Genomic DNA, 13,668 nt, shown 5'->3' on the forward strand with positions numbered 1-13,668 from the left:
ATTTAAGAGAAACTGATTCACAAATTCATCAAGTCGAGGGACGTGGCTGGTCTAGACTCCACACTCAAAACACCCAGGTTGCTCAATCTGTCATCGTCCATGGCTGATCTCAAGTAAGCTTTAATGAGATTGCGTACTGAAAAGCTCTTTTCACATGCAGCTGTACTCCCAGGTATGGTGACCGCTATATGACACAAGCCAAAGAGTTCATGAAACACCTCATGATATTGCTCAATGGATTTTGTGAGGTCAGCTATGCTAGAGGGTTTCTCTATGCCTGTGTGACACACACAAATATATGGTCACATTTTGTGTTTAAAATTAGTGATGTGTTTTTGTTTGTGTGCACCGAGTTCAATGTATAACTTTGTGAAACTATTCTTCCTACGTCCGCCACAAGGGAAAGCGCTGAGTAAACGGGAGCACTAGTTGGTAAAGTTGGGCCAGCCAGGCTTCCGTTCTTCAGACAGAGAACAGCCTGATTGATGCAAACACTAACGTCTCTTGTCTCTCTACTTTTATCTGTTTAAAACAGAGATTATATTCTGTCTCCACGTACACCAGCCGGTACCTGTAACAGAAAATTGGAGGCTCGTCCGGGATCCGCCCTACCGCACACTACATAGGAGCTGATCCAGTGATTGCTGAAACCGTGGACCAATGGGGAGCTGATGCTTCAGGCCGTGACACATTCAACCGAAGCAGCTGCTGCTGTAACAACTTACATAAGTTGCAAGGCTGATGAAGACTCGAGCCAGAGTTCTACTGTATCCACAACCTACTAATGACTAAGGGTAGAGACTGAACTATAGTACATGAAGCCTGCCATCCACTGAGAACAGCGACTGTGACTTTGAGTTTGGACTGAGGTCATACTTGGGGAATAGGGAATAAGTAGTCATGTTGGACAGTGAGAGAAAAGGCTGGTGTGGTCAATCAGGAAGTGCCTTCTCTCTCTTCCATCTGATGAACTTTTCCAGGTTGCCATGAGTGTGGGCCCAGTGCCAGACAAGGACCAGTCAACGCTGCAAGCGGGAGATGAAGAAGGTTGCTTTGAGTATGTTCAAACTTTCATGTATAGTAAGTCTCTACTCGAAAAAGAAGATATGGGGATGGTTCAGTTGCTAATGTTGAAAGACAATGTTGATCTTATGATAGCAAGTCATCCTAACACTTCACATGTTGGTGCAGATGGTAACGTTGAGTCACATAATAACCCTCAACCTACTAATAAAGACATCACAGGAAGTATAGTCTCTAATGGTGTATCTAGCTCTAGCTTCACCCCAACCATCGATTTGACTCCTCCAGCCATACATAATTTCACCCAGCCTATACCAGACGCTGAGTTAAAGACCATGCTTGCAAGCTATGAGGAGCTTGGTAACAAACTCAGTCAGTACATGACTATGTCGACCCCACAGCAACCAGCACCTACACTGATTGGTGACCAAGTGTCAGACATCAGCTATAACAGTGCCTGCAGACAAATTGAGGAGGGTTTAAAAGAACAGTTCAGCGAAGCAGAAATAATCAGGGGTGTGATGAGGGCAGTTAAGCTAACAAATTTCAAGGAGATGCTAATGAATAAAGATGGTTTTAACAGTAGAGGAGCTCAAGGGATTTCTCCAGTCCCACTTGGGGGGCCAAAGTAGCATGGAACTTTTCCAAGAACTAATGTGCACCAAACAAAATGATAAGGAGACCCCGCAACAGTTCCTATACCGAGTCATAGGATTAAAACAAAAGATCCTTCTCGCCTCAAAACATGACAGTACAGATGTGAACTACAATGCAGACACAGTCCAAGATGTCTTCCTTCACACAGTTTACCAAGGCCTAGGCCACAAACATGATGACATCCTTCGCGAACTTAAACCACTAATTTCAGACTGCAAAGTATCTGATGAAATAATACTCAAACACATGATGAAAATAACAAGCGACGAAAACGAGAGACAGCGTAGGTTAGGCCAGGCCCCACGTCAAAGACAGGCAAACGTGCACAACGCTGAGCTCGAGGTTAATGCTACACATGGCTCAAGTACCAAGAGGGATAAGTCTGAGCAGAAACCCACGCCAGACATAATCCAACAGCTCAGAGAAGGTAGAGAAGCTTTCCAGCATAGTTGAATCAATGACCGAGTCACTCCAGACATGACAGCAACAACATATTGTAACATACACGAATAAGTAGACCCATTAACACATGGGTGTTAATGGGTCAGACACTTTAGTCGACTGGTTAACGTTGTCGCCCGCGGTGCGGGAGATATGGGTTCGCGTCCCGGCTGTGGCAACGGTTCCTGGGCTGCCCCCCTGAATTTGCTGCAATATGTTTCAGGGACACCCAAGTAGAATGCCACCTAAAAAAAAACAAAAAACTAAAAAACACAGACCCTATGGCTGTCCAAACTGTATTGAAAAACACATTCCAAACTGTCACCATTGTTTCTGCTGTGGTGAGGAAGGCCACAGAGCAGTTGGCTGTCTCAAAAAAAAAACCAAAAAACAGCACGTCAGGGAAACGGGATTGCCGCGCTGCAGATTTTCTCCCAAAATGCTCACCCACAGCCTTATACAAGCTTACCCACTATCAGTCATGATGAGCTTGTCAGAGCGCAGCGAGAAGACCAAGCCATCAGTGAGGTGATAAAGTTGAAAGAGTCAAATACAACGCTGACAGATGACATACGGAAGGCAGTTGGTGGTGTCACCCAGAGGATATTGCATGAGTGGAGCAAGCTACATCTGGAGGGGGGACTCCTCTACAGGCGAACAAGTGAGAGGAAGCAGCTAGTCCTTCCTACAAAGTATAGGGGGAGACATCTTCATGAAGAGATGGGACATGTCGAGAAAGAGAGCCCTACACCTTGATAGGGAGAGGTTCTACTGACCATATATGGCGAGGGAAATAGATGAATATGTGACCTGGAAGTGTCCTTGCATCAAATCAAAGAAGCCAGTAGCACATGTCTGAGCTCCCCTGGGCAGTATCACGTCTAGTCCTCTCGAGCTTGTCTGTATTGACTACTTACACCTGGAAACCAGTAGAGGAGGGTAAGAGTATATTCTAGTAGTGGTTGATCATTTTACAAGATACGCACAAGTGTACGCTACTAAAAACAAAAGCGGGCAAACAGCTGCTGAGCATATCTTTAATGATTTCATACCCCGCTTTGGGTATCCCTCGAAGTTGCACCACGACCAAGGTCGTGAGTTTGAGAACAGACTCTTCCAGACTCTCCAACAGCTGTCAGAGATTGGCCATTCACAAACGTTGCCATACCACCCGCAAGGGAATCCAGCTGAAAGGTTTAACCGCACATTGCTCCAGATGCTGAGAACACTGGCTAATAAAGAGAAAGAGCGCTGGAAAGACCATCTCCCCCAGGTTGTGCATGCCTACAACTGCACACGACACGAATCAACTGGGGACTCACCTTTCTATCTCCTTTATGACCGCCATACTCGCCTGCCTGTCGACCTGCTGTTTGGGTTAACCGAAGACACAGAACCAGAACCAGTCTCATCAAAAGGGTATGCTGACAAGTGGGCTGGGAGAATGGCTGAAGCATATCGAACAGCCAATGAAAACAGCAAACGGTCCAGTGTGAGAGGGAAGTCATACTACGACCAGAAAGTGAAAGGAGTTGTGTTGCAGCCTGGCGATAAAGTCCTAGTGAGGAGCCTTGGTGAGCGAGGGGGGCCCGGCAAGTTTCGGTCATACTGGGAAAAAGCCATTTACATAGTGAAAGAGCAGGTAGCTGAGAACCCAGTCTATGTAGTCTACCAAGAAGCTGGAAACAAGCAGAAAACCAGGACACCGCACCGTAATCTGCTACTTCTAGTTAATGACCCACCTCTGGAGACCCCTCCACAATCCACCAATGCAACATCTGAGGAAAGACCAAGACAAAATAACAGACAACGAGGAGTGGCTAACACACAAAACCAGACAGGACAGTGATAATTCTGGGGACGACTCTGAGGAGGAGCCGAGCACAGGAGGTTACTGGTTAAGAATACCAACACACAGAACAGAACAAAAAACTTACCGTGGGAAACACAGAACAGAACAAAATACCTACCTTGAACAACCTAGAATGGAACAAAATACTTACCGTGGACCACCTACTGTAATCCACATGGAACCAGTTCATGTTCCTGAAAGAGAAGAACACGGTCCAGTCAGAATGAGTGTGGGAGTTGAAGAACAAGGAACACAAAGGGAGAGACGAGTCGGACGGGAATACTTACCTGTTTCACCTGGACTGGGGGATGAGAGCGAGCTTTCAGACCCTGAACAAGAGAGGAGACCATTAAGCCCCCCGTATACACAAACACTGAGCTTAGGAGGTCCGCTTATGACAGAAAGCTGCAACAAATACTCACTTATGAGATGCTTGGTCAGCCGTCAAACCAGCCACAAAACACAGTTAATACAGTTGGAGTGTACACTACACCACACCCGACTGGTTATGGTGTACCTCATCACATCCAACCAATGTACCCAGCTGTACCTTCCATACCACACCCCTACATGCCATACACACGCCACATCGCCAACTTACCTTCCATACATTACGCCGGTGTACTAATGGAAAGTGTTAAATCTTGAAGAGTCTAGATTTTTGGTAATGTCAGGAGCCATTTTTAATTTTTGTTGGGGAGTGTGTGACACATACAAATGTATGGTCACATTTTGTGTTTAAAATTAGTGATGTGTTTTTGTTTGTGTGCACCGAATTCAATGTATAACTTTGTGAAACTATTCTTCCTACGTCGGCCACAAGGGAAAGCGCTGAGTAAACGGGAGTGCTAGTTCGTAAAGTTGGGCCAGCCAGGCTTCCGTTCTTCAGACAGAGAACAGCCTGATTGATGCAAACACTAACGTCTCCTGTATCTTTACTTTTATCTGTTTAAAACAGAGATTATATTCTGTCTCCACGGGTACCAGCCAGTACCTGTAACACCTGCTTGAATTTTCCTCTCTAGGATTCTTTGTGACTGGTGTAATTCATGTCTGAGGTCTTCAGTGTTGCATATAGATGCAAAGGAAAACACTTTCCTCATCACAAAATGTGGCAATGTAGCATTTGTAAAATTTAATCTACTACTACTACTACTACTACTACTACTACTACTACAACCACTTTCGGCTGCTCCCGTTAGGGGTCATCACAGCGGATCATCCATTTCCATTTCTTCCTGTCTTCTGCATCTTCCTCTGTCACACCACCCACATGCATGTCCTCCCTCACCACATCCATAAACCTCCTCTTTGGCCTTCCTCTTCTCCTCTTCCCTGGCAGCTCCATATTCAGCATCCTTCTCCCAATATACTCAGCATATCTCCTCCACACATGTCCAAACCATCTCAATCTTGTCTCTCTTGCTTTGTCTCCAAACCGTCCAACCTGAGCTGTCCCTCTAATATATTCGTTCCTAATCCTGTCCTTCTTCATCACTCCCAATGAAAATCTTGTCATCTTCATCTCTGCCACCTCCAGCTCCACCTCCTGTCTTTTCATCAGTCCCACTGTCTCCAAACCATATAACATAGCTGGTCTCACAACCACCTTGTAAACATTCCCTTTTAACTCTTGCTGGTACCCTTCTGTCACACATCACTCCTGACACTCTTCTCCACCCACTCCACCCTGCCTGCACTCTCTTCTTCACCTCTCTTCTGCACTCCCCGTTACTTTGGACAGTTGACCCCAAGTATTTAAACTCATATGCCCTCGTCACCTCTGCTCCTTGCATCCTCACCATTCCACTGTCCTCCCTCTCATTCATGCATAGGTATTCTGTCTTGCTCCTACTGACTTTCATTCCTCTTCTCTCCGGGGCATACCTCCACCTCTCCTTAACCTGCACCCTACTGTCACTACAGATCATAATGCCATCCGCAAACGTCATAGTCCATGGACACTCGTGCCTGATCTTGTCCGTCAACCTGTCCATCACCATTGCAAACAAGAAAGGACTCAGAGCCGATCCTTGATGTAATCCCACCCCCACCTTGAACCCATCTGTCATTCCAAACGCACACCTCACCATTGTCACACTTCCCTCATACGTATCCTGCACCACTCCTACATACTTCTCTGCTACTCCCGACTTCCTCATACAATACCACACCTCCTCTCTCGGCACCCTGTCGTATGCTTTCTCTAAATCTACAAAGACACAATGCAACTCCTTCTGACCTTCTCTATACTTCTCCATCAACATTCTCAAAGCAAACATCACATCGGTGGTGCTCTTTCATGGCATGGAACCATACTGCTGCTGCTGATCATCACCTCTCCTCTTAACCTAGCTTCTATTACTCTTTCCCATGTCTTCATGCTGTGGCTGATCAACTTTATACCTCTGTAGTTGCTACAGCTCTGCACATCACCCTTGTTCTTGAAAATCGGTACCAGTATGCTTCTTCTCCACTCCTCAGGCATCCTCTCACTTTCCAAGATTGTGTTAAACAATCTAGTTAAAAACCCCACTGCCCTCTCTCCTAAACATCTCCATGCCTCCACAGGTATGTCATCAGGACCAACTCTTCATCCTCTTCATAGCTGCCCTCACTTCCTCCTTGCTAATCCACCACACTTCCTGATTCACTATCCCCACATCATCCAACCTTCTCTCTCTCGCATTTTCTTCATTCATCAGCCCCTCAAAGTATTCCTTCCACCTTCTCAGCACACTCTCCTCACCTGTCAGCACAGATCCATCTCTATCCTTGATCGCCCTAACCTGCTGCACATCCTTCCCAGCTCGGTCCCTCTGTCTAGCCAATCAGTACAAGTCCCTTTCTCCTTCCTTAGTGTCTAACCTCTCATCAGTGTTGTAGTCAAGTCACTAAACCTCGAGTCCGAGTCGAGTCTTGAGTCCCCAGTGTTTGAGTCCGAGTCCCCAAAGTAGAGTCCGAGTCGAGTTCGAATCAAATCCCCATTACCTGAGTCCGAGTCCGAGTCATCAAGGTTGAGTCTGAGCTGAGTTCCAAGATGGGCTCCGGTGGTCCACTCTGGCACCGTAAAAAAGCTGACATACAAATAAAAAAGGTCTACATGAAACAAAAGTGACACAGCCGTCACCACTTCAAAGGGAGTTTATTTACTTTGTGACACAATAGCCAAACAAATGCACTCGCAAGCATGCACACACGTGCGCACACACACACACACATACACTCACAATTTGTTATGGTATTAATATAGCTATCAATATCTTATGCCAAATTAGGGCCTACTATAAAAAAAAAAATCAAGTCTTTATCAGTTAACAACTCTGAGTCCTCATCTCCAACTTCCGAGTCCAAATGCAGTCAATGCTCGAGTCCAAGCCCGACTTCGAGTCATCAGTGCTCAAGTCCAAGTCCGGACTCATGTCGGACTCAAGTCCAGGACTCGGACTCGAGTACTACAACACTGCCTCTCATACAACTCACCATACGCCTTTGCCTTTGCCACCTCTCTCTTCGCTTTACGCTGCATCTCCTTGTACTCCTGTCTACTTTCTTCATCTCTCTGACTATCCCACTTCTTCTTTGCCAACCTCTTCCTCTGTATAATTTGCTGTACTTCCTCATTCCACCACCAAGTCTCCTTGTCTTCCTTCCTCTGTCCTGATGACACACCAAGTACCTTCCTAGCTGTCTCCCTCACTGTTTCTGCAGTGGCTGTCCAGCCATCCGGCAACTCTTCACTACCACCCAGTGCATGTCTTACCTCCTGCCTGAACTCCACACAACAGCCTTCCTTCTTCAACTTCCACCATTTGTTTTTTGGCTCTGCCTTCACTCGCTTCCTCTTCTTGGTCTCCAAAGTCATCCTACAGACCACCATCCGATGTTGCCTAGCTACGTTCTCCCGTCACCAGCTTGCAATCTCCAATCCCTTTCAGATCGCGCCTTCTACATAAGCTATAGTCCACCTGTGTGCACTTTCCTCCCCTCTTGTACGTCACCCTGTGTTCCTCCCTCTTCTTGAAATATGTATTCACCACAGCCATTTCCATCCTTTTCACAAAATCCACCACCATCTGTCCTTCCACATTTCTCTCCTTGACTCCATACCTTCCCATCACGTCCTCATCACCTCTGTTCCCTTCACCAGCATGCCCATTGAAGTCCGCTCCAATCACCACTCTCTCCTCCTTGGGTACCCTCTCCACCACGTCATCCAACTCACTCCAGAATTCTTCTTTCTCTTCCACCTCACACTGATAACATTCAGCAATACACCTTCGATTTCCAGCTTCATACTCATCACTCTGTCTGACACTCTCTTCACCTCCAGCACACTCTTGACACACTCTTCCTTCAGAATTACCCCTACCCCATTTCTCCTCCCATTCACACCATGGTAGAAGAGTTTGAACCCTCCTCCGATACTCCTGGCCTTACTCCCCTTCCACCTGGTCTCTTGCATACACAGTATGCCTACCTTTCTTCTCTCCATCATATCAGCCAGGTCTCTCCCTTTACCAGTCATAGTGCCAACATTCAAAGTTCTGACTCTCACCTCCACACTCCTACCCTTCTGCTGCCTCTGGACATGCCTTCCCCCTCTCCTTCTCCTTCGCCCAGCAGTAGCATAGCTTCCACCGGCACCCTGCTGGTTAACAGTACCGGTGGCGGTCGTTGGTAACCCGGGCCTCGACCGATCCGGTATGGAAATCTTATTTATGATCCACATATTTGATTTGGCAAAATTTTATGCCGGATGCCCTTCCTGACGCAACCCTCCCCATTTATCCGGGCTTGGGACCGGCACTAAGAATACACTGGCTTGTGCATCCCCACTGAATGATGGTCAACACTTCAACTGATGATTTTTCATTTATATAAAAACTCCAAACCACCGTAAGAGCTAGATATAAAGCACAAACAGAAATACATGAACTACATAGCCATGTAGCTTCAAGCGTTAACCTAGCTTAACATTAGCTCACATCTGTTAACTGATATTCGACTTAGAAGAGCTACGAAGTTCATTAAGGCTTCGAAATTACGTCAAAACACACAACACAATACAAAGAGCACTACCCTTGTGCCTATTCGGAGGGTGCTAATACAATAAAATTCGACTTAATGAGATTTCCTTTCACCGTTAATGTTCCTTCTTTCGTTTACGATAGGAAATACTAAGAATCAATTTGTAATTTCAGAATAAAAGTCCCTCAAACCAAACAAAACAGGAAATACTGTAATACATATTTAAAACATTAGACCTGCAATAATATGAATAAGTGGTTGTTCAACAGGGAAATGTCTTTAGAATTAAACTTAGAATTGGGTTAGCTACACTCCCACCAAAATTATGAGTGTTTCATTAAACAGCATGAACTAAGAATAATTTTCACAGAAAGAATGACAATGTTTGATTAAAGTCATGAGCATAAGAAGTTTCTAACAACAGGACTAGCTTCTGCACTGGACACTCTAATATGGAAAGCTTACCCAGACGCTCACCCTTCTTGCTCAGTTTCTTATCCCCTATTGAGATTTTTGCTCTTCTTATGAGTCCATCCTTACCCTTGACAGTCTCTATGACTCTTGCAAGTTTCCACTCACCTCTAGGTGACAGTTCATCAATGTCCATTGCAACATCACCCACTTGCAGATTTCTCCTCGGCGAGTGCCATCTCTGTCTTGTCATTATGCTGTGAAGATGTTCTCATTTCCAGTGGCTCCAGAACTGTTCTGCCAGATACTGCACCCGTCACCATCTCTTTGCTCCGTATAAGTCTTCTCTGGGGAATGTGCCAGGTGGAGGCAATGCTGGGCTGGACTTCATTTGGATGAGGTGATTGTGGGTGAGGGGTTCCAGGCTGTCTGGACTGAGCAAGTTAGCCACCGTGAGAGGCCTGCTGTTGACTATAGCCACGGCTTCATAGAACAGTGTCCGTAGTGCAGAGTCATTGAGTCTGTTGTGAGAAAGTGATAGTGTGGAGTTCAGGACACTCCTGACCATCTTGATCTGGCGCTCCCACACACCACCTGCATGGCTGGAGTGTGGCGCGTTCATGACAAAGTCACACTGCCTGTATCCGCTTGTGCGTGCATCAGAAAAGTGGTGCAACTCTGTTTCAATGACTTCTCCAAAATCGACAGGTACGTAACATCGAACTATATATATCTTCTCTAGGTTGGCAAAGTCATATCGCCAGCTCTCCCACCGTGGCCTCAACATTTCTGGTAAGGGGTCATCCCCGCCAACACCTTGACGGCACATTTCTTGCAAGATCTTCTTCCCAGTAAAGACATATGGCGCGAGGAAGCCAAGAGGGTCAAATATTGATGCAACAGTAGCCAATATACATCTACATGTCCCTGGTTGGTTTGTCAAAGTGTTGTTGAATCTGAAACTATCCCTGTCTATGCTCCAGTGAATCCCTAGAGCTCGCTCTACTGGTGTGTCAGAGAAAGTCAAATCCTTTGTCTTGGCATTTGTCACCCGCTCTGATGGGGGTATACTCTGTAGGACAGCATGGTTGTTTGAGACGAATTTGTGGAGACGGAGACCACCCTTGGCGCATATTTCTCTTGCCTCCTGTGCCAACTGAATCGCCTTTTCCATGGTATCCGTACTTGTGACTCCATCGACCACGTAAAAGTCTCTTGCCATAAACTGCGATCCTACTGGGTATGAGAGTCTGTTTTCATTGGCTAGGTACTTCAGCCCATAATTCGCGCAGCCAGGGGACGATACTGCACCAAAAAGATGGAGTTTCATTCAGTAATCCTGGGGTTGTGTGCTTGCATCTCCATCTTTCCACCGCAGGAAACGTAAGTAATTGCGATCTTGGTCTGGCACATGGAACTGATGAAACATTTTTTCTATATCACACATAAGAGCTATAGGATGCCGTCTGAACCGTAGAAGGACACCGGTGAGGTTGTTTATCATGTCTGGCCCTGAAAGAAGATGTTCATTGAGGCTTGTGCCACCACACTTCGCAGAGCAGTCGAATACAACACGCAGCTTGTCAGGCTTTTTAGGGTGGTATATGCCATGATGAGGGATGTACCATCGTTCACCTGTTATTCCATCTTCTCTTACTTCTTCAACATCACCTCTCTCTATGATTTCCTTCATGTATGTCGTGTAGTCCTTCTTATATTTCTCATCTCTGTAAAACTTCCGGCGTAAATGGCTGAGTCTGATTTCAGCAAGTTTTCTGTTATCAGGTAAGTGTGGCCATTGCTTAAAGGGTAAAGGCATCTCATAATGTCCCTCATCATTTAGTTGTATGCCTTATTTTAGTTTGCTCAGGACAATTAGATCCTCTTGTGGGACCGTTTTGTCATCTCCTTTGATGTCCTTAAAGTCTGACTCCAGGGCGCTGATCACATCCACTGGCATTACTGGAGGCAGTTCCTTTACTGAGACTTTGTGACACAGGCTGGTGTCTGTTCCATCTAAGCTTGGTGTTGAGCAGCCCACAATGCTCCATCCTAAATCTGTAAGGATGGCATAGGGCTCTTTGTCTTTTCCGGCTAATACCTGTCTGGGTGTTAATGATCTGGGACAATTGAACCCAATTAAGAGCCCAACATCACAGGTGAGAAGGGGTGGCACTGTATCAGCGATTGCTGTTAAATGAGGCCATCTTCTTTCAGTTTCACGAGTGGGTATATGATCACAGTTCCCAGGAATACAGCATTTTGTATATGCAGAAGGAAGATCAATGTGGATGCATGAATTGTAGCCTCTCACCCTCTAAGTCCAGATACCTTTTCACACTTCATGATCATGCTCTCTCCAAGCATAGTGGTAAGTTTCAGCTTCACAGGTTGGGTATTTGCTTGTAATTCAGTGCTCACCTCATTGTTGATGAATGTGCGGTCACTTTGAGTGTCCAATAATGCATAAACAAGCTGTTCTTTTGATGGGTCCGTGGCCATGGACACCCACACAGGAACAATCATAGAAGTGCTGCATGACTGACCCCTTCTGGTGACGCTGAGTGCCATTGCTGCTGTGGTTTCATCTGGAATGCTTGAAGCTGAGTTCACAGTGGATACAGGACCTTCTCTACCTTCACGCCCTCTGTAGTTCTCATCATGGAGACAGGTGGGGTGTCTTCCCTTGCATACATCACAAGTGTGGCGGTGACGACATTCCTTGGCACTGTGACCTGGTTTCAGAAACCCATAACAAAGCTTATTTTCTTTCACATACTTTCGTCGATCATTTAAGGAATTTTCTATGAAGTCTGGGCACTTGGGTAGTTGATGTTTGACATTTTTGCACCACATGCATGGAGGTCTTGATTTTCCATCGCTTGATATTGATTTGTTACCATTTACAGCAGTTTGGATGCTTAAGACATTGGCTTTGTTTCCCTTTGATTCCTTTGTGCTTCTTCTGTCATAGGATGAATTAGATGAGTGAAGGGCATGTAGTGAAGTAACTGGGTTGCATGCTATCTCTGCTTTGAGGGTGACAAAGTTAGCAAAGTCTTTGAAGGTGGGAAACTCTTAACTGTCCATAAGTGCTACTGTGACCTTACGATTCCAATGGGATGCCAGCCAATCAGGAACTTTATGCATCAGCTTTTGGTTTTCTTCACAGTCATTTAATATTTCTAGGCCCTTCACATAAGGCATCGCTTGTAGACAGGCATTAAGGAAATCAGCAAATGTTCTTAAACCTTCTGCATCTTTGGGCTGTATTTTCGGCCATTTTGACAGCTTGTCTCTGAAAGCTCGTTGTATGATAAAAGGCTGACCATAGTGTTGGTTGAGCTTATTCCATGCATCTCTGTATGCCTCATCATCATCTCTATAAAAAGTGCCTTCAAGACATTTATGAGCAGGGCCACTGTTGTATTTCTTTAAGTAATAGAGCTTATCGGCAGAGGAAATACTCTTTTGGTCAATAAGAGACTTGAATGAGGCTTTCCATTCGATGTAGTGAATTGGATCGCCACTAAACACTGTGGGAGTTGGAATTGGGAGTCTATTTGTCGCCATGCTTTCTTGAATTGCTTGGGCCAGGTAGGATACATCAGTAGGGGTGATGGCCTATCAATGCAAGGATTTTGATGGTCAATGAGTGCATTGAAAGTAAGCTGTCTGTTATTCTGTTGTATGGGCTGACTAACACTTTGCTGCTTGAGTTCTCAGTTATAGATCTCCAGTCTAGCACGAACAGCCTCCATGTCCTTTTCTGCTTGTAGACACTCTAATTCAGATCGCTGTATGTCTAGCTCCTTTCTTGTTCTTCTTCCATCATTCTTATTTTTACTGCTTTCTTTCTTCTTGCATTATTTTGTATTGTGCTTCTTTTGCAGCAAGCTCTGCAGCTGCCTCAGCCCTTTTTGCAGCTATGCTCATGGATTCAGAGCGCTGACTAGCTCCTGACTGAGAGGCAGTACCATATATGAAGTGAGCATAGTCATGGGCTTGTAGGTGACGAAGACGGCGCCTTTCGAACTCTTCATCAAACTCGCCATCTATCGCTGATAGGCGTTCCAAGACTATTTTCACAATGTCTTTACTTACAGCCTCGCATGCATCAATTTGTAACTCGCTCTCTTCTTTCATCATAAGTTTTCATGACTTCATCCATTCCTTTTTCGATGGTGTCTGCCATAGTAGCCAATTCACGTTCTGATATGTCTTTCTTTAAATTTTCTTTGGATGCTCTGATT

This window comes from Lampris incognitus, chromosome 1 (assembly GCF_029633865.1).
Source record: "Lampris incognitus isolate fLamInc1 chromosome 1, fLamInc1.hap2, whole genome shotgun sequence".
Taxonomy (NCBI): Eukaryota; Metazoa; Chordata; class Actinopteri; order Lampriformes; family Lampridae; genus Lampris; species Lampris incognitus.